A 21718-nucleotide genomic window follows, 5' to 3' on the forward strand; every position below is an offset into this window, starting at 1 on the left:
TTGACCTAAAGGAAATCATGAGTATCTATTTTAAACACACATTGAATAAAATTCTGTTCAATTTTTTTTAAGTTAAACTGATTTCCAAAAGTGTAATTTTAATCAAATATTTTAATCATGTAATTTAATAATAACATGTATCTTATGTTTTATAATAAGTACTAATTTATATGCTTAACTTTCTCTGTGATAAAGCTGATTTAACACACAGTTGATATCTACCAGGGAACATATCAGGCAACAGCCCTCACAAAATACTATACTTACTAAATGTTTTCATCTGAGATTAAATTTATAGTCAGCAATTTTCAAGAGGGTAAATTAGCACCAACTGGTTTCCCCTTTGGCATTTCTTCATATTTCTCAATTAGGAAACTTGACCGCAATTCTTGTGATATCTAATAATATAATGCTTTGCCAATTGTGTATTCTCGGTGCCCTTTTCCAAGGTTAGCAAACTGTACAGGCTTTGGGTTTATTTCCGGGCTCTCTGCTTTGTTCTCTTATTTTATGTGTCTGTTTTCATCCCAGGGCTATACGGTTTTGATTCCTCTAGTTTTGCAATATAGTTTGAAATCAGGAATGAGAAGCCTGTAGCTTTGTTCTTTCTTAATATTTCTTTGAAAATTCAGAGAGTTTTGCAGTTTCCTAGGCTTCTTTTTTCTATTTCTGTAAAAAAAAAAAAAAGTCATAGGAATTTTGATAGGAACTATAGTAGAACCCCTGCAAGTTGACCATCCACAGGGCTGTAGCAAACCAGTCAACATAGCGAGGTGGTCAACATAAGGAGCTAGGCCTTGAACCATCCTTATATCCCAGTTATAAATCCCCCTTAATCATGGTGTATAATCCTTTTTAAATCTGGAGTTGAATTTGATTTTCCTGTATTTCTTTTTTTGAGATTTCTTTGTATCTAGGTTCATCAGAAATATTGGCTTATAATTTTCTTTTCTTATAATTTCCTTATCTAGTTTTGGTATGAGGATATTGTTGCTTATAAAAAAGTTTTGGGAATTTTCTCCCCCCAGGGCATGGCACTGCTTGTGTTCTGTAAACACACACACACACTCTCTCTCTCTCTCTCTCCCCGCAACACATGCTGCATTGGATAAAACAAAACACTATAGTTGCCCACCTGCTCATCAGAATACGTTTCCTAGCCTTCTCTGAGGTCTACATCTTCTCCATCATCAGTTGTAGGACATTCTGATTTTTTTCTTAAATTGCCTATTCTTCTGGATTTATCTGTTTTTATTACTGATCATTGAAATTCTTTAGAGCTCTTGTGGAAGCTCCAAGATGAAGAACATGAAAATAATTCAGTTAGGATTATTCCAGACATGGTTTAGGTAAACTTCTTAAGAATTCTTTACATGAGTCTTTCCCTGAGGTCCCTGTTGTAGCTGTGCCCATCACCAGGAGTCGCGTCATATACCCTTACATTGTGCCATCGGGTGAGAGTACGCCAATCCCCTTTCTTCTTCCTCTCACTCCTCTTCTTCCCCGCCTCCAACTTGAATTGAATTAAGTTTTTCTCTTGTGTGTGTGTGTATTAGTTCATCTACTGAGTTCATATTAGTGTTGAATTCGTTGGATACTTGCTTTTCCATTCTTGTGGTACTTTAGTAAAGAGAACAACCTTTATTTTCAATCTTATCTACCTTTAACATGCATCTTATGTTTTAGTCATATTTTTGTATAATGTACTTCATAAGAAGCTTATATATATTTAGTTACAGTTTTGAAAATCACTGCTATCCATTTAAAAAATATTTTTTTTTTTTTGTGTAGTACTCCTTGGTGGTCCTATAACACCCTGCATCCACTTCACATTAAATTACATCAACATTGCCCATTTTTTAGCTTCTAAAAAAGCAACTTTTAATTATTCTTCTTCTTTGGAATTACACCACACCCCACATAAAAATGATTCTGGTTATGTAATTGGACAAATAAAAGTATAACAAATTTCTTCCTTTATATTTATAAATGCCTTTTCTATATTTAGACATTATTTAAATTGATACAGATGAAGATATCTTGGGGGAGGAAGATTGTGAATAAAATCTATGGCAACTTTATAGTCTCGAATTTCAATAATAACAATGATATTTATGAATACATACAGTTTCAACTCTCTCTTCCTCCCTCCCTCCCTTCCTTCCCTTCTTTTAGACATATTCTCACTTTGTTGCCCTCTGTAGAGTGCTGTTGTGTCAAAGCTCACAGCAACCTCCTACTCTTGGGCACAAGCGATTCTCTTGCTTTAGCCTCCTGAGTAGCTGGGACTACAGGCGCCCACTACAACGCCTGGCTATTTTTTTAGAGATGGGGTCTTGCTCTTGCTCAGGCTGGAAGATAGCTGGAACCTGTGAGCTCAAGCTATCCACCCATCTCAGCCTCCCAGAGTGCTGGGATTACAGGCTTCAGCCATTGCACCCAGCCTTCTTTTTTCTTTCGTTTATTGGATGTTTGATCTAGGTCAAGTCACCTAGCTTCTCTATTGCTTTCTTCTCAAAAAGCAAAGTACTGGCTGATTAAAGAGAAATCAGAGAAAAAAATGATTATGAGCAAATGAAAATGTGTTCCAAATATGTAAATTATGAATTAGCTATAGGTTTATCTATATAATTAAAGAATTTTATTCTGAGAGTATTATATATATTTTTCATATGTATATATATTTATTTATTTTGTTGTTTTTGTAGATTTCTTGGCTAAGTGGTAATATCAGCTATAATATGGCAGAAAATTTATCTGTGACACGCTGTATGTTCCTTGGAGGACAAAATTAGTAGGCTCCGTAAGTCCAATAAGATTAGTGATGACTTTGCTGGTGCATGCTTTTCCTTCACCAAGATTGTTTTCAGGACAGTAAGCCCCACAATTAGCTTTCAGTGGAATTTGATTTGTAAGAATAAATCAGCGCTTTGGAAATGTCATGTTCTTATTTTAATGAGTTTATAATTAAGTAGAACACAGGTTGTTTTCTTTGCAGAATCCCACCCACAAGAATTCTATTGATTTACTGTTTAATTATATGAAATCGCATGTCAGGGTGAAGGTAAAGGCAGGAAACAAATTATGATCCAATCTAAGATGTAGATCTATATTAGACTGAGACTGCTGACCTGTGAAATACATTCAAAAAGTATTCACAAAATCATTCCTATTGTCAAAATGATGAAGGGACATTTTCTCTGGTGTTGCAGTGGGGACTGAGATATCAGAAGTTTTCAAAGTCACTCCTGAATTTAAAATGCTAAAAAGCGTATGCAGATTTGCATTAATGAAATGTATTTTATAATTGTAGACAGAATAGTTTCATATTCCTCAAAGTTTTTTTAATAGAAAAGATAGCTTCAGAGACAATAATATTGAATGTGGAGGAACTACTGAAATTAAATGCACAAATGCATTTGTGCATTTCAGAGAAAGGAAGGAAGGAAGGAAGGATTTCAGCAATGCCATGGGGTACCATGTCATGTTTCGATATACGCATACCTTGTGGAATGATTAGACCTAGCTAAGTAACACACTCATCACCTCACATACTTATCATTTGTTTCTTGTGAGAATGTTTATAATCTACTCTTGGCAATTCACGAATACATGTGTAATATGTTACTATCACTGGTATGCACTATGCTATACAGTGGATCGCTAGAACTTACTCCTCGAGTCTAAATGACACTGTGTACCCATTGATTAACATCTTCCCTTTTCCTGTCCATATCCCCCAACTCCTACCTCTGGTAACTGCAGGAAGAATGGGGACCAAAGACCTCATTCTTGGCAAAACAATACAATAAACAAATCCATGAATTACGGTATTTTCCCTCCTAATCCATTTTTCTTAAGTGATATTTTTCATAGTTATTGAACTAAAGGCTTAAAAGAAATTCAATATATAGTAGAACCTTCATAGTGGACCACCTCCCTACATTGACCACCTCCTTAAATGGACCTACGTTTCATAGACTAGACATGGACCACATGTACAGTACAGTACAATAAATCTAATTTCTTATGTTGACCAGTTTGTTGTAGTCCCTTGGGTGGTCAACTTACAGAGGTTCTACTATAGTTTTAATTCCTATGTAAAGATGACTCTGGGTTTCAAAGTTTGGCAGAAAATGAAAATGCATGAAATATTGCTGTCTTGTTAGTGATCTTTGGAATTGACTTACTTGAGAAATAATGAAATATTGGCAATTTATAGGCTGCCCCACACTCTAAAAAGTTAATCTATTAAAAAGAATGGGGGGTTTCATACTTGGACTGAAATGTCCATTTCACATCATTAGCAAAGTAAGATGGTCTTTTTTGGCACTCAGGTGAAAACTTGTCTTGTAAGCTGTTATTCTCTCCTATAACTTGTCTTATTCTAAATCTATAATTTTTCTAGTTGTTTCACCCTTTAGCTTTAGCTACCACATGTTGTATCCCAATTCCACATTATAGGGAATGCTAATACAAGACAGGGTTAATTATTTCTGTACAGCTCTAACTTTGTCATTAGATCCGAAAACTGTACTTTTTAAAATATCATGGCCCAAAGAGACACTTAAATGATATTTCACTCTTTTATATCAAGATACTGCGTTATGGAAGACAATACAGTGTTCATCTGGAGTGAAGTGGAACCAAGGGGCATCCCAAAAGAAGATCTTGGAAGAAAAGAATTTGGAAATTCATAGTTTACTAATGAATTGAGCATAATTTTCACTCAGGAGTCAGTAAGCAATGTCTGAAGTGTGTTTTTATTTTAGGAGCAGGGATATAGTTTCAAAGTTCAAGGGGAATTTTGATGTTTAAATAAAATGAGTAGTTCAATACTTGCTTAGCATTCTCCATTCTGGGATGAAGTTCCACAGTGTCTTATAATTGAGATATTTGCTCCATTGCCATTGGGTTTCAAAGTATCTTATGTGTAAACATTTTAGTAAGTATCATAGTTCATCTTTGAAGTCTTGATGATTTAATTAAATACTTAATAAGAAGATAAATTCTGCCAATATTAATTGAAAGTTGTTCTCCAAGGCCTCACCTTTCTAATGGTAAAAATGGGAATGAATATATATTTGTAAAATGCATAGCACAATCCTTGGTGTATATTTATAATAGCATAATATGTTTAGGGTGTGTGTGTGTGTGTGTGTGTGTGTGTGTGTGTGTCTAAGGGAGAAGTATGCAGAGTTAATACAGGGACAAAATCTTTTGGGTAAATGAATTTATAAAATGGTTAGTTATAAATATATTCTCAGGGGTTTTATTTACCCATATGAGAGACAGGGAGATTTTATTGAAGGCTATGTTAATTTTATTCCCTTTGTCTACTTTAAACATCTTTCATAAGAGGATCTTAGTTTATGTAACTCGTACCAAATGCTTATCCAGACTGATATACCAATACTCTGGGCAACACGTGGGTTTTAGTGAAATATGTGAACTCACTTAACTCTGCGAATGTTCACTTAACATATTGAGTGAAATATGTGACTCACTTAACTCTGCTGATATTCTGCTGGGTTTCCCAAGATTTCTCAGAAATCATGAAGGGAATGTGAGGTGTATATTTCGGGGAAGGGAATCACACAAATGAAGCATGAGCCAGTCAGATAAAACTTTCTTGCCAAAATTACCAGTGAGAAAATGTTAAGACTCTTTATAGAAGTCTGTTTCTTTTCCATACCGACACATAGGCTTCCTGGCATCACCATCTTCGAAAGTCCTAATATTGCTTGATTGGTTATTGATTTATTCTTACAAAAGATTAACACTGTGTGTATACTGGTTATGATGGAGAATTCATATAACTTTATTCTAGTTTTTCTGCCTGAAGTCCATCAGAATAATCTAAAAGAGTACTCAGATATTTGAGAAAAATTAAGTCACCAAAAGTTTATTATATGTAAGATGACTTTCACAATAATTATGTTTGCATGAAATGGAAATACGAACAATTAGTATATGAATATTTTAAGCTAAATGTCACATATATGTTTTGGGTTTGTTTGTTTGTTTCTTCCTTTCTTTTTTTGAACAAGATCTCTCTATATTGCCCGGCTGGAGTGCAGTGGCTATTCATAGGCCTGGTCATATAGCCTCCAACTTCTGGGCTCAAGCAATCCTCCTCCCTTTTTCTCCCGAGTAGCTGGATTTAGTGGTGCATATGCCACCAACATACATCTTTTGGCCTCATGTTTCCTTCCCTTTTGGAGTGAACTTTATTTAAGACTTAACTAGATACAAAATACCGTATATTGAGGACCACCTAGCCATTTCATTATTATCAAATGGCATCGCTTGAATCTGAGATCCAATTATCATCATTTATTTGGGGAAAGATTCTGACTACCAATTTAATACAATTCTTTTCTTAGCAGCCTGAAATGATACATGGAATAAATTTAACTATTCCCTTATTTAATGTTAAATTATGTACTTCCTATAATGAGTAAATGTTGGAAATGAAGAACAAATGTTCTGTAGAATTTTTCTCAAATGACATAGATTGGATGTCCAGAAATTGACCCCAAATCCTGATTTCTGGCCAATTATTTAAATTTTGGATCACATTTTATATATTAAAGTTAGCAAGTCTTTCTTGAGATTTTGCCCACGTAATAGAGTACTTCCTATTTTTATAACATCTATTTCCAAAGTATTTAATGGGCTACCTCATTAATCCTGATAATATGACAGCAAATTGATGATTATGCCTTTGTAGTGATGGAAACTGAGGCAGGAATAATTTTAGGGCTTTCATAAAATTCTATCATCTTCCATCTGTGGCAATCTGCCATCCAGGAGGAATTGTCACCTCATACACCGTCAGCACAGGTAGGTCACCATTTTCAAAAGTTTCTATACACATTGCCCCAAACTTTTGTATTTTGCAGCTCATTAGCTGAGAGAGATGCTTCATTCTTTGCTGCTGCATGTACATCTAGCAGGGGAAAAAAAATCCTCTGCAATCATTAAAGCAGGCGAGAGGAGAAACAGGGAATGCTCAAGATAGTCACTGGCAAAAACAGGGCAAATTTTATTTCCTCATTATTAATCCAACATGCCAGGTTGTAAAGCAGGTGACCCAACACAGGTCTAGTGGTTTAATGTCTCTCAAATAATGACCTATCAAGCCAGTAATGAGACTCAAAGGTGAAGTCTAGTCATAAAGGTTTTTGGAATTTTATTAATGGGGATCCAATTTTCAATATATTCAATATTTTTAATCAAATACAGACTTCAAGGCTTCACTAGGAAGCAGCATCAATGACAGCCATAGTACCTTCTAATTGTGTATATCTCTGAGTCCATTCTTTTCATGTGTGCAAAATAAAAATAACACATAGAGCCTCAGATGTCACCTCATTTGAATAAATCATTATAAAAGGGGTAGATTGGGCATCTAGACTGAAATGTGTCCCTACTGAGATACCTTCTTTTTGAAGAAAGAGCACAGAGCAAGATGATGCAACAAAGAAAATGTTAGTGTTGAAGCCCATGTAGGAATTCTGACAAATTATAACATAACTAAATAGCAATGATGTTAAATGATCCCGAAGGAGTGGGTACGAGAACATAGAACTTAAATTCCAATTGCTGATCCAAGACAACTTCTGTGAAAGTATGCATTTTTCACTGTGTAGAAACAAGAGGAAAAAAAATCAATGTATAGTCAGAATATAATGTCATTAGTTTTTTGTTTTTTTTTCAGGCTTGCTTTTTCCAAGTATGCTTTTACATGGTAAATTGTACGTGCATATATAGTGATGTTCATGAGATGTTTACATTGTGCTTTTGTTTAAGTACATAATGAATAGGATGCAATACTTAATGATTTCCTAGGTAATTCCCAATTCAGATGTACTAGGAGCACTTGGTATGTTTCAAATTCCAGACTTCAATTCCAGAGATGCTGAGTAAGAATTTCCAGAGGTAATTATATTATGTTTTTTATGCAATTCTGATACCTACCCTAATTTTAGTTTCCTTTTGCTATTTTGACAAATTACCATGAATTTAGTAGCTTAAACAGCACAAACTTATTTCCTACGGACAGAGAGGGCAGAGTCTGCAGATGGGTCTCACTGAGCTAATATCAGTGTATCAGTAAGGCTTGTTCCATCTGGAAGATCTAGGGAGAACATGTTTCCATATTTGCAGCTTGTAAAGGCTGCTTTGAACGCTGGGATGTTAGCCCCTTCCTCTACCTTCAAAGTTCATGGGATCACATCTTCTAATCTCTCTCTCTTTCTGTTTTCATTACCACATGTTCTTTTTTTTTATTCTGACCTCTTAGCTTCCTCCTCCAGGACCATTGTTATTAAATTGAACTCACCTAGATAATCCAGTGTAGTCATTCCATCTCAAGGTCCTTAATCACGACTGCAGAGTTCCTTTTGTCTTATGAGTAGAACACTGTAGGTCTGAGAGGTCAGGACTTTGACATCTTTGAGGGCCCATGGTTCCACAAGTTTTGATAGAATTTAATGGTACAATGGAGAAATTAAATCCCATAATCCTATATGTTCATGGACATTTCTGTTCAAGTATTTTTTTTTTTTTGAGACAGAGTCTCATGATGTCTCCCTCAGTAGAATGCTATGGCATCACAGTTCACAGCAACCTCAAATTCTTGGGCTTAAATGATTCTCTTGCCTCAGCCTCCCAAGTAGCTGGGACTACAGGTGTCTGCCACAATGCACAATGCCCGGCTATTTTTTGTTGCAGTTGTCATTGTTGTTTAACTGCCCAGCTGGATTCACATCTGCCACCCTTGGTTTATGTGGCTGGCACCGTAACCACTGTGCTACGGGCTCTCAGCCGGGTATTGTAGTTTTGAAAATATAGTTCCTAAACTGAATTCACATATGTGTGTAGTACTAAAATGTGCCAGCTGTGATCCACTTATAGATAAATAGAGATGCTTGTGTAGTAGATAGAGCATCTGATATATTGTTTTTATTGCAATTACAGGTGTTATTCTAGAAGAAGACTGTAAGATATAAAGAGACATCCATGGGACTATACCATTGAATTACTAAATTTAAAAAGATAAAAGGAAGTCTATAACACTACACAGCGCAGGGAGATACATTGAGTTACTGACATACTGTTAGGGTACCAAAAAAATCAAATTTTACCAGTTAGAGGAATAATGAGCTCTTTTCTCTCTGTACCCAAAGGAGATTAATTCACGAATATACATTTTATGAATGTTCCTCACCTCTCCCAATAAAATAAAACTGCTCAAAGTGGTCATCTGGGGGTGGTTTTGACTCCACTTTTTATTCTTTCTGCTGAGAAGAACAAGTTGCATAACTTGCACTACACACAGAATGTCATGATAGACGTTTTGTTATTTGTTTCCTGGCCAAGTGATTTAATGAACGTTCAAATAAAGAATATGTGTTTTTATTTCCTATCAGAACTGACAGAGAAGTTTTGCAACTGTTAAACATGTCCAAAGTTAGGCAACAATCTGTTAATGAGAGAGAGAGAGAGAGAGAGAGAGAGAGAAAGAGAGAAAGAGAGAAAGAGAGAAAGAGAGAAAGAGAGAAAGAGAGAAAGAGAGAAAGAAAGAAAGAAAGAAAGAAAGAAAGAAAGAAAGAAAGAAAGAAAGAAAGAAAGAAAGAAAGAAAGAAAGAAAGAAAGAAAGAAAGAAAGAAAGAAAGAAAGAAAGAAAGAAAGAAAGAGAAAGAAATGAAACTATGAATTCCCTGAAAGAAAGGAGCAGTTCTCACTTTCCCTGACAGGCTATTCTGAAACTCAGCCCAGAAAGCCTCGTTTAGCCTTGGCCTCACTTGCTGTGCTTCTCTAATGTCTGCCTCCCTAATGCCCCATTCATTTTTACCATAGATGCTGAGGGCTCTACTTTTCCTGGGATGGTAGTGATGGTGCTTTGGTACAACTTCAGCCTTACACCACGTGAGCAATGCTTCCCACTTCCACTATTTCATCTTTAGGAACCCTGTGCTTTGAAGCACCTTCCAAGATATTTAGGTATCCTTTTGAGTTTGCTTCATGCTTTGAACTTTTCCTGAGCAATTCTGTTTCTTTGAATTTATCTGCCCTATGTTCCATTTCCTTAAATTTGAATGAAGAAAGTCTGAGGGAGTGATTTGAGTGTCACATGATTTTGCACTGCTGGCTTTATAAGACCCACTCTCAGGAAGCATGGTTTATTCTATTCTGGCAGCCGTCAGTACCAAGAGCCTGTGTGTCTCAAACTACACGATGCAAACATCTGTTGAAAACCATATTCAGTAAATAAAAAAGCCAAACATGGTGCATATGTCTGAAGTATGCATGTCCCTTCATTCTAAGTAAATTAAGGCATGATTTGAATTATCGAATAAGGCCTGCAGTTAATTATATTAGATGCTTTTATGACAAGTCTCTAACTTCAGATAAATCTTGTCCTTGTCACAGATTCTTTTGGATTCGCATAGTCTAAATCGTCTCCTTACAGAACCCCACAGAAAATATATTCAACTTTTTTTCTATTCTGGATATGTCAATATAAAAGTTTGAGAATAACTACCTTAAAAGACTGAAATTTAGCTTTGCTGAGAGTTTTTTTAGGCTCAAATGGTTCATTTCTATCGTAATCAAGCTTAGTCCTGTAATGGAGAAGCAGGGGTTATTTGTGAATTCCATATTTACACTAAAATTTTAGTTGCAAGTTCTTCCATGATAATGGAAGAAACAGTTGAGAAGCAGATGTATCAGAGTAAGAGACAACTACCTAGGGACTGAATACTGCTAAGAGGAGTTTTTCATACTCCAGTTGGCATCTATCACTCTGTGTCAACCATAGGTGTTGTGAGAAGTTTTATAGACCAGTAGCTGGAGAGGGACTCAGACTGTGCAAGTTGGATGTCACAAATTATCTAGAACCATATGCTTTTTTTTTCTTTTATTGAGACAGAGTCTCACTAAAAGTCGCCCTTAGTACTAAGTCGCCCTTAGTAGGGTGCTGTGGAGTCACAGCACACAGCAACCTCAAACTCTTGAGTTTAAGAGATTCTCTTGTCTCAGTCTCCCAAGTAGCTGGGACTATAGGCGCCTGCTACAACACTCGGCTTTTTTTTTGTTGCAGATGTCATTGTTGTTTGGCAGGCTGGGGCCAGGTTTGAACTTGCCTGCCCTGGTACATCTGGCTGGCACCCTAATCACTTAGCTTTGGACATCAAGCCATGTTTTTTTTGTTTGTTTTTTTTTCTTGGATTTTATGACTACCCATTGGAAGAACTGGGCACTTCGCTAGGGGAATTTGTAAAACAAAACAAAACAAACAACTTTGTAGTTTAATTAAAACACCCCGACATGAGTCAGCATGGGCTAAAAAGAGGAATTTATTGGGTCATGTAACTAAACTGGGAAATGAGAAGAGGTGAGGCTGTGTGCAGGGTCACTGGGAACAGACAGTGTGGAGAGAGTCCTGTCCCTTCCTCCTGCCTCACACATCAGCTTCATGTTCTTTTGTAAGATGTGGATTTTTTTTCCGAACATTGCAACTATGGTAGTGTCCTGTTCTTTTATCCTAACACCTGCTCATCTCCAAAGAACATGTCCCATTTCTTCCTATTCTGAAAAGTAAAAACATAGGGAAGAATTCTTATTGGGCTGGCTTAAGTCATATGATCCTTGAACCAAGGAGAGATGAATTAGATTAATTCTCCAGTTTGTTTGAGGTTTTTGGGCTTCCAGCCAAGAAAGAAGCAGTTTAAAAAGGAAGATGAAAATGATCAGGTTCCCTGCCCCTTGATTTGGGGGCTGTAATTGTAGCAAAAGGGACATACTAGGTTTTGGAATTACTGGTGCTACCATTTTGGTAGAAAGGTGATACATCCAGCAGGCTTCCATTTGGTGAATCTGGATTCTCCGCTATAGAAATCAGTTTTTAAAAGGTTGTCAAATCAGCGAGGGTAAAAAGTATCAACTTTTCCCTCAATTGTCATTTTTTTTTAAATTTCACTGTATGATTCTTAGTAATCACATATTTTATAAACAATAAGTACAAATGAGTCAAATGATAATGGCAGATTAAATTACTTTTCAGAAATGGCCTATTTTGAATTCTCCCCAAACCATATTTTTCTCTATAACATTATTGGATGTTGGCTTTCTTCAAAAACACCATTCGGTCTGTTTTGAAACACAAGTTAAGATAATGTTGAAATGATATGAATTTGTGTCGAGGATTCATACCCAGACTTTATCTTGTGACAGCGCGCCTTATCGTCCTTTAGTTTTTAAAGCAACCAACTGGGTTGCTTCCCACAGGATTCTAGTGGTTAGAACATCTTTGAATTTTTCAAAAGGAAATGAAAACTATTCCAGCATAGCATTTTTTTTTTTTATAAAATTCTGAAGTTTGATTTCAATGTGAGGAAGGAGAAAAATCGTCTGACCTCTATCCCCAAAAGGGAATGGAAACAGATAAGTATATATATATATATATATGAACAAAAGCGTTACTTATGAAGTCCAGCTTTAGACTCAATTAATGCATCGTAGTGAAGCACACAGGATTTTAATTATGGGTTCTATTTAGGGAGAGAAAAGGCAGCAAATAGTAGAGAAAGTTCTTTGTTGATGTGATGAGGGCACTGCGCTCAACTCTGCTCTACCTGTGATGTTGACAGGAACACTGTTGCCAGTACCAAGACCATTTCTCCTCATTCGTAGCCATAGCTCTCTCATGTTGTAAATTAAAATAAAGGAAAAAGGAAGGGTATTTTTCCTGAAATAAACTAATTGGAGGGCATCTGATTAGTCAAATTATGTTTCCTATATCATGGGATAAATGTCACTCTCCCAGCTACCACATCTCAGAGAGAGAAACGTTTACCAACATATGACAAACTAAAGTATTAGAGTTAGCTTCTTTAATCCTGCTTACCTGTAACCATAGCAACCTGCATAGCAACCTAACTCTAAAAGAGCTAGACAAGAAGTCCCTGATTCTATATGGTTTGAAGGCCCCATATAATACTTGATATCCCATGATTTATAACCGGAGCAGCAAATTAAGCATGGTGTCTTATTGTGTTCAGATTCTTTAATTATTCTTTCAGATGTCTGAAACTGAAATCAGAGCTACGGAGACAATAGATTATCAGAAATCCCTTGACACTTAACTTCAGTTTAAACATTTCTGTTAAATATTATGTGTGCGTTCTTGTAACTGAGTAGGGTGCATCAGAAAGACTACAGCCCTTGTCCCACAGAATTTGATAGAACTTTCATGTGATCTTCTCAGATAGACATAGAAAAAAAGAACAGGAATTAGGCAGATCACATGGTACAGTAGAAAGAAAATGACCTTTGGATCAACAATGACCAGTTTGGAATCCAAACCCTCCCCTCCTTCCCAGTAAGACCTTATGCAAGTCACTTTTACTTCTGAGTTTCTGTTTCATTTTCAGAGCAGGGGTATTGAGAGGCACTTCTCAAGGCCATTGAGATGATTTAAGGAGATTACGTCTGTAAGTCCCCAAGCCCAGAGCCAGCAGAACGACCATAAATTGTAGCGAATGATCTTAACCACAGTCTTCCCTTCCTTTCTACAGTCATAAGGCAGAGGAGAAAATAAGAAATGCAACCCAATTTGAGGTGACAGGGAAATGTAAAGGAAAACTTTAGAAAAATAATAGCTTCTCAGATAAACGCAGAATTTCTGTTGGTGTGTTGTTATTGGTTCCAACGAGACGGAGCCCATCTGCTGAGCGACTCCTTCAAACAGTGCGAGGCTCTCCTGTGCCCGTCAGCTGGCTACCCATGTGATTTCTTTCTTAGCAACATCTGGAGTGGGCACCTTACAGGTACAGCGGAGCCTACTGAGGCTTCTAGAGTGGCCATGATGCCATAAACCATTCAGGAAAGCGGGTCTTTTGCTGGCGTTGTTCCAAACTCTCTGGAGTTACCCTAAGAAAGCAGGTCTCAAAACTTGTTAGTGGCTTCCTCAACATCTTTTGCTATTTCCTGAAGCAGAAACAAGCTGACCAACTCAAACTTCTTTCTCACTACTGAGAGCTCAGGATGCGGAAGCACAGAGGTCATCCGGATCTCACAGGAATTTCTCTCCCAGGTCCTTAGGGGACTTGGCGAAAGTCACCACTGCCACTTTGTATTTCCCTTCTCTACCAGGCCTGAATACCCCAAATTCCCCAAAGCTAGACGTGCCCAAACAACTTTAGGCTAGCCTTGGATGGCTATTCAATAATCGTGTTCTAGTCTAAGAAGTGAATTTTGAACTACCAAGGTCATGTTGATATGTTAGCTGGCATTTTCTTTTTTTTTTTCTTTTTTTAGAGACACAGTCTTACTTTATCACCCTCAGTAGAGTGCCGTGGCATCACAGCTCCCAACAACCTCCAGCTCTTGGGCTTAGGCGATTCTCTTGCTTCAGCCTCCCGAGTAGCTGGGACCACAGGTGCCTGCCACAACACCTGGCTATTTTTTGTTGCAGTTTGGCAGAGGCCAGGTTTGAACCCATCACCCTGGGTATATGGGGCTGTCGCCCTACTCACTGAGCCACAGATGCTGCCCAGTTGGCATTTTCTAGATATCACAGGAGGGGAAGTATAGAAAAGACCCTGAATTCTCTTTTAGCTGGAAAGGGTTCATATCCTAGCTCTGGCACTAGGCAATTATGGGAACTTATGTAAATCATTCGGCAGCTCTGGACCTAAGAGGCCTCATCTATGCAGACTAAATTATTTCTGAGCTCCCATCCTGGACTAAGATTCTATGATCTACACCCATAATTTGCTTCTGTTCAGATAGCAGGGAGATTGCACATGTTTCCAGGACTGCAAACCATCCTTCCTGAGAACACTTACACACAAGATTATTAGGTAAATAAAAAAAAAAAAGAGTTTCTGTTTGCAGAAAAAAAAATCTCTTGGCATTATCACTGTATAGTAATATTTAATGCTTTAATATGATAAAGTCCATGTTCATAACATTTTCTATTTTTTCCGTTTTATTCAGCCAAGGTGGATTTTGTGAGCCTGTTATACCAGGTTCTTAATCCTCAGTCACTGGGCTTGATAAATACCCCCAGATTGGAAAGGCCATGTGATAATTTTCTTTTCCCTCCGTTTAACAGTCATTTTTATTTTTGTTTGATGCCTTTATTTTTAGTTTATTTTTAGTTTATTTTCAAATGCAATATATGTTGCAGTAGTATCTACATTGAATCGTGTATTCACAATTGAATTACCAATAAATAATATGAGACATTAGTTTCCCAGAGATAGACCATTCCTTGTAAATGATTTTCTTCATTGACATAGAATGAGGAATGCTCATGTTTTGTGATGCCAGTAAATATAGATCTCAGCTTCCTCTGCCTTTCATCCCTGTATGGTACGTGATGACACGGCTTAAATGCACACCTATCAAACACTGACAGGATTTCACAAGATTCCTTGGAGCAAATTGCTGGATACGATATAATAATATCTGCAAAATTCTGCCATCCTAGGCTAAGATGAATGATAACAGGCCTACAGCTAATCACTTTCATAATTCTACCTTAACTGCAGCTGTGAACAGACTAAGACAAAAATATTCGTTTGAAGAACTTACGCAGGGACAAAATGTGGCAAGTGGTATATTTATATGTGCAGTCATGAAGACAGATAAACCTCGTGCATATTTAGATCTGATTTTCTATATCTGTTTTTAATCTCATGCTTTAATTCATTGAAATTGAACCCTTTATAAAACCTGGTGTTCATAATCACAATGATAGGTGCTGCAGAACTTATCTACAATTAAGGAGGCTGAACTAATAGTTATTTTACCAAATAATAGGGATATGTCCAATTTAATTGGGAGAGTTTATGCTTTTCTGTAAATGAATTAGCCCTAGGAGGAGAACATCTGAGCTTAGAGACATCTGAGTTATCATCCTAGGGATTTTATAGAAGTACCAGTTACATTATCAAGAACCTTTGATGAAGACATAGAGAAACAGGTGTCTCATCTATTTTTGTTCAATAAAAAGGTAGATTTCAATACTATTGTCATCTACAGATGGCCTAGAATGGGCAGCAGCTCTGTTGCACGTGACAGATGCAAAGGAGGCCCAGTCAAGGTCCTTGTCTCAAAGACCTCAAGTCGTGGAGAAAACAAGAAAAGAAACAGATGCCACTGGAGTGTATGTTCAGCGTTTGTTTAGAGTTTAGGTATAAACACCTGTTACGGTGCCCACCTTACATAAGGGAGGAAAGGGAAACCTTTCCAGATGAGGACAGCATACCATTCTTTGCATATCCAAAAGAAGGTTGCTGGATGAAACACAGGATGTCATCCTAGAGGCAATGACAGGTTAACAAATTTGCATTTTGACTTCTATATACAGATTTTTGTGAACTTGATTACCATGAGTCAATCAAAGCTTTTTCTAAAGTAAGCAATTTTCTGCATCACTACCATAATATAGAACTTAGGGTCAAGGTTGACTTAGCATAGAAGTACAACATTAAAAGCAACCTAGCTTGTTTTTCTATCTTTCATTTTTCATCCCAAATAAAGAGTTGGTTATACCTATTTCCTGGTTCTAGGGGTTTCAAGATAAACAGGGTAAACATTCATGTTAATAAACATGTCCAATGCGGTACAGCTGTCTCATACGTGATTTAGTAAGTATACAAAGAAAGTGCTTGCCAAGACAAGAGATGTGATAAGTCAGTGATCCCATATGAACGTTTGCATAATTTCTTTCCTCTCAATGAGAGAATGCAATAGGAGAATTGACTTAAAAGGTACACTCTCTCCAGCTGAGGACATCCAACTGCAAAGTAGCATCCACGCTGTGAATCAAATGAAACCTATGCAAACAAACTGGTTTTAGGATTATACATATGATAATATACCCTATGTCTCTTCATGGATATAAGCATGAGCATCACTGATCATGCCCAGTGTGGATGAGCAAATCTGGAATTGCTACTAACATGTCATTAGCATTAGCTAATTGCTTTCATTGGGACAACACCAAACCAGACAATTCACTGGAGTTTGAGGGAGTCTTCAAAACTTTTCTTGCTGGAGTTAAATATAGGTTTCCATAAATAGGAAAGGCAGAAAAAGAAAAACCTGTTTTTACAAACAAAGGAAAAATTTCAGGCAAAGATGTAAAGTTACAGCCTTTAATGAGATACCATTGGAATGGAGAAAAAAATACATTGTAGTTTTATTGTAGGGAAGAAGGAAACCTATTAAAAAGACAGCAAAGTGAAGGCTGTGACATCACACAAAAATGTGGATAATATGATCTAATGTTGGGATGGTTAAACCTAAAGGTCCATTTCTTTACAATTTGCATGCACCAATATTACTATTTTATGTTACCATTTATTCATTTTTTATGCACCATTCATCCAGCCTTAATTAGGCCTATTTTATGCATTCTTATTTAATTTTTATTAAATGTTTACATATACTGGCTACTCTGGTACATAATGGGAATGCTGACACTTGCCCTTATGGAGATGGATAAAAAATAAATACAATATGAAATTACCATGTGAGAGGTAATAAAATGTTATTGGAGCACAATTTCACTTTTTATCTGATGTGATTTTTTTGTTGTGCTTGTTAACCAGAGTAGTTTGATAAAAATTTAAAATATCCAAAAGGTACAAGTGATTTTTTTTGTTGAAGTTGCTTGTTTGAAGCGAGAAGGTTGTGCATGATCATTTATTAAAATACTTCCATTAATTACTAGAAAAGGCAATTATGTTTCCATCTAATTCATGTGTAATAGTTCTCAAAACTCAAAATCCTGAAATGAAAGCTTATATGTTGAGAATCACACCTTGTTTGTTGAAGGTTACAAAAAGAGACAGGGTCAACATCCTTTTGGTCTACTTAATTCACAGAAAGTTGAAATATCGTTACTGAAAAACATACCTGGCTTCAATACTATCTGCAAACCATCTGATATTCCTATCCTTTGAATTCATCTCTTATGCGAATGTTAAATCTTAAGTACTTTCTTACAAAAGGAAATTTCTGAATTTTTTAACCTCAAGAGCCTGAAAAGAAAAACTATACACGGTCTCCTTCGTACATCAAATACACTTCTCCAAAACACTCTTGACATGAGAGATGTGACACTCATACCCTTATAACAAAAAGAACTGAGAGAAAATAAACACACCATCACATATTTGCTTGAATGAATCAATCAACAAATAAGCATGTATTGAGTTATGCACCTATGAGTTCTGACTCAAAATAAAATCACAATTAAAAAGACACGATATTTGACATGAAATCTTTTTTGCATATTTAATAGTTAAGAATATCTCCTTTAAAGTAATTTTTCCCACTTAGTGATGGTATCGTATTATTTCGATATCTTACATATCATTGTAATATACTAGGGTTTAGAATATAAAACAGAGATTAATAGTTATATAAAACATTTGGTCCTGTTTAGGTGGCTTTGCTTCATATGCTACTGAGAACAGCAAAATATACAAGATGCAACTTCTGCTGGATGTTTGGTGATTATGTAACTGTGGTGACCAGTTGAGACACAAGACTCTGTGCTGAGAGATGGATGGCAGGTTCCCTTGACTGAGAGATAGATGGTGCTGGAGCTGAAATGCTTGCCTCTTTTCTAATTCTATGCCAGCTATTTTACTATTTAAAATAAAATTTTGCTTAGAGTATATGTCTTCCCTCTTCTTTGATATAATTGAGCAGGCCATCGAGGGCATCGCATAGGGAACATGTAAATGAAATGGTCTGAGGAGCGTAGTAGTTTCAGTAGATGATAAAGTGCTTCAAGGAACTGGATCATAGAAAAATAACAAAAAGGGCGTAGAGTAGAAGAAACCTTCCCAGAGAACATAATAACTCGGCTGTCACAGGTCACGGGACTCATGGAGGACTGACAAGGAATTAAGTGCAAAACCGGTTCTATAGAATGACTCAAACCATAGGCTTTAAACTAAAGTCGATATTGGCTGGGTGTGGTGGCTCAGGCCTGTAGTCCCAGCACTGTGGGAGGCCGAAGCAGGTGGATTTCCTGAGCTTGGAGGTTGAGACCAGTATGAGCAGGAGTGAGCCAGAGTGAACCCCCCCACACACACCACACACACACACACAAAAGCTGGGCGTTGTGGAGGGCACCTGTAATCCCAGCTACTTGGGAGGCAAGGGGCAAGAGAATCGCTAAAGGAAGAACAGAAAAAAAAAAAAAAAGAAGAAGAAGAAGGAAAAAAAAGACTTTAAACTAGGAAGAGTGAAAGCCAGCTGAAATTGAACAACAAAAAACCCTAAAGTCGGTATTGTCATATGTTAGTAACATAGTCGATTTTCCTTTATGTTCCTACCAACAAACATCACTCAGGAGACTCAAAAGGGTAACTGTTGGCTTTGGTCCACAGTTCAGAATAAGAACAGAATTATCTGAATTTGAGATGATAAAATTGGAAAGAGGTTTATTTAATTTTACGACGGATTTTACTCCCCCCAGCAGGAGACCCCTTGGGCTGTGGAGAAGTAGGCAGAATGAGAGTGGCGCCTCTAATGTGTCGGAAAAGTCAAGACTCAAGTCCCAGGAAGACGTGAGGTGTGTTTGGATGACTGGGGGTTACTCTGCCTGGGTTGTTTTCTGACTAGAGGAAACTGACAGGGAGAGAGAACAAGAAACAGATGGAGACAGACAGACGCGCACACGTAGTGTGTGTGTGAGAGGGAAGGAGTAACTGGGAGTACATGTAGCCTTTTCTTCCCTTCTTTTTATTTTATTTATTTTTTATTATTATTTTTTTAATTTTGAGACAGTCTTACTCTGTTGCCCAGGCTAGAGTGTCCTGGCAACAGCCTAGCTCACAGCAACCTCAAACTTATGGGTTTAAGCAATCCTCCTGTCTCATCCTCCCAATTAGCTGATACTACACTCACCTGCCACAATGCCATGCTAATTTTTCTATTTTTAGTAGACATGGAGTCTCACTCTTGTTCAGGCTGGCCTTGAACTCCTGAACTTCAAGCACTCTACCCACCTCAGCCTCCCAGAGTGCTAGGATTATAGGCATCAGCCACAGGGCCAGCTCAGCTCTTTCTTTTGATCTAAATAGGCTGGAGTTTTCTCCCCCAGTGGAAGTTTAAGTACAGAACAGATAGATTATGAATAGTACAGGGACAATTTTTTTCTAATGCAGTGGTTTTCCTTTCTATGTCTCCTACCCTGGACACATCTACTCAGTTTAAAGGGTGAGGGCCAGGTATAAGATTAAAAGATCTGAAAAAATATGAGGCTGATGAGGCTGAGCTGGGTATTTCCTGGGGTAGGAAATAAACTTCCTAGCAGGGAGCCAGGGATGACAAGGGAAAACCAAAAGTCCAGGTGCTGAATTCTTCCTAAAAGTCAATGTTCTGACTTGTCCAAGGGATTGGAAGGATATAGACAATTCAGATATGTTCTGAGGACTCTGAAAGTAGAGGGTACTAATTGTTCCTTTCAGAAGGACATTCCAGGAGATTAAAATTTTGCTCCCAGCATGATATGGGAGAGGGTGTGTTGAAAGCTAAGATTGATGACCTTTGATAAGGAGGAGCTGGAACTCTATCAGAGAGTTGCTAAGGGCATTAGAATGGCCTCAAAAAGATTAAGAAGAGAGTGTGGCTGGACCCCGAGTTAGAGAGGCCTCCTGTTTGTCCCTCAGGACAGTTGGAACCTTCATGTGACAAAAGATGATGAGCAGAGCCAGATATATGTCAATGGAGACCAGACTAGACAGATGTTTTCATCTTACTGTGTAACCACGCCACCATCACCTCTTTATACACCAGGGAAAACAAGCCAAAAAGTAAAGCCAAATTCCCTTGTGGATGACATTTTTCCTCATCCATTGATAATTGAATTTAAATTAGAAATAGTTTTGTGTGCAATCTTAAAGTCACGCTTCATGCCTGCCTGATTTTTCTGGCCTTTTTTTTTTTTTTAACGTGAAATTTGTATCAACAACCTCCATAAAAGAGAATTTAAAAAATAGAATGCTCAGATCTATCATAGGATGGCTTTATTTGGATTTCTCTAGATTGTGGATAACTGGACTTTGAAGACATTTCTCTGTTAAACCTGTCATATCAGGTCACCTTAATTTGGTGCCCTATCTCTGTGATCCCTCCGATGTCACCATGTTCTTCACTGATTTCAAATGAGACTTTGCTTGGGCTTCAAGCCATGTCAGAGCTTTCATATTGACCCTGTTGAATCAGCCCAACCACCTAAACCATGGAACTCATGTATTAAGAACATTCACGTTAATTCTCCTCTTTATACAGAATTAGCCAAACAAAGAATGCAATGATTTACTACAGTTTCACTCAGTATAAATAAGATGCATAATGCTTCAAAGAAGCATGAGAGAGATGTATCTATAACATATTACTAGATAGGCATGCTGGATTTCCCCCTAGGGAGACAGATACAACTCGATGTGGAGAGATGATACTGGGAAGGTCAATTAGTGAGAAACATTTAAAAAGGCAGAAAAGTGATCTGCGACCTGGAGAGAGTTGAGTCCTTCCATTGCAGAAGAGCCAAGAGCAGAGCAAAGTCCTCAGGACAGTAGTAATCGCAGAGCAACAAGTCTACTATCTATTCAGTAGCAGTCCCAAATGCATGGAAGCCCCTTCACTCCACACAACAACAAAAACAACAAGCAAA

The 21718-nt window shown here is 37.2% G+C and overlaps 1 long non-coding RNA gene across 3 annotated transcripts in view; it reads left to right on the forward strand.

Moving 5' to 3' along the window:
- The window catches only part of LOC128575960 (uncharacterized), a 47898-nt gene that overhangs the window by 21126 nt on the left and 5054 nt on the right, over positions 1 to 21718 (forward strand). For 2 of the 3 annotated variants that reach the window (XR_008377206.1, XR_008377208.1), the window contains exon 3: positions 19517 to 19612. The exons of the other annotated variant lie outside the window; for it this stretch is intronic. This is a non-coding gene — a long non-coding RNA (uncharacterized LOC128575960). The remainder of the gene's footprint in view (positions 1 to 19516; positions 19613 to 21718) is intronic. 3 annotated transcript variants of the gene reach the window in all.

Source organism: Nycticebus coucang, chromosome 23 (genome assembly GCF_027406575.1).
Source record: "Nycticebus coucang isolate mNycCou1 chromosome 23, mNycCou1.pri, whole genome shotgun sequence".
Taxonomy (NCBI): domain Eukaryota; kingdom Metazoa; phylum Chordata; class Mammalia; order Primates; family Lorisidae; genus Nycticebus; species Nycticebus coucang.